Below are 762 nucleotides of genomic sequence, written 5' to 3'. Positions count from 1 at the left end.
CTGACAGCTTATGGACCCATCTGTGACTCTTTCTGGTGGGTTAAGAAAAAGATGGTGTGTGTGTGTGTGTGTGTGTGTGTGTGTGTGTGTGTGTGTGTGTGGGAGGGGGGGGGGGGGCTGGTCTGGTAATATTTTATGTATTTTCTGTACATTTGAAATTTTCCAGTACATTTGTAATTTTGCTCGTAAGATATTATATGTAAAATAGGAATTTCCTTGTAATTAAAGCTCAATTTAAACCCGAGTAAGTATGGATTAATTATTGCAAATGTTTTGTCAGTCACGTTGATTTGAATACTTGCTTTTAGACAGATGTAGCTCTGGTCGAGCAGTCAAACACTGTGTCTGTTTCTCCCATGTATGAGGAGTACGAAATGGAAAATAGTTTTTTCTGAGGGGGAATTAAAGCATTATCCTGATCATTTACAAAACAGTAGCAACAGGTTCAAAGTTGACCCGACTAAAAAGTAAATAATATTTCAGGAACTTCACTGAATCAACGCGTCCAGACGTTACTTCTAAACACAGATAAATATAAATGTCAGTGAGCAACAATGCAGCACCTGTTGTTGGAGACAGTTTGTCAAGACAACACATCATCAAGGACACTTTTAATTTATTATATAAAGCGCTTTGTCATTAGGCTGTGCTTTCATGATGATATATCATAAAAAGTAATCAATCAGTCAATCAAGTGTTTTAAAGCGTCTGTCTTCCATAATAAATCAACATTAATGCTTGTTTATTGCTCAGCTTGCAGTT

The sequence above is a fragment of the Micropterus dolomieu genome, linkage group LG18, assembly GCF_021292245.1.
Source record: "Micropterus dolomieu isolate WLL.071019.BEF.003 ecotype Adirondacks linkage group LG18, ASM2129224v1, whole genome shotgun sequence".
NCBI classification, from domain to species: Eukaryota; Metazoa; Chordata; class Actinopteri; order Centrarchiformes; family Centrarchidae; genus Micropterus; species Micropterus dolomieu.
The sequence above is the reverse complement of the archived record's forward strand: the minus strand, read 5'-3'. Positions refer to the sequence as shown.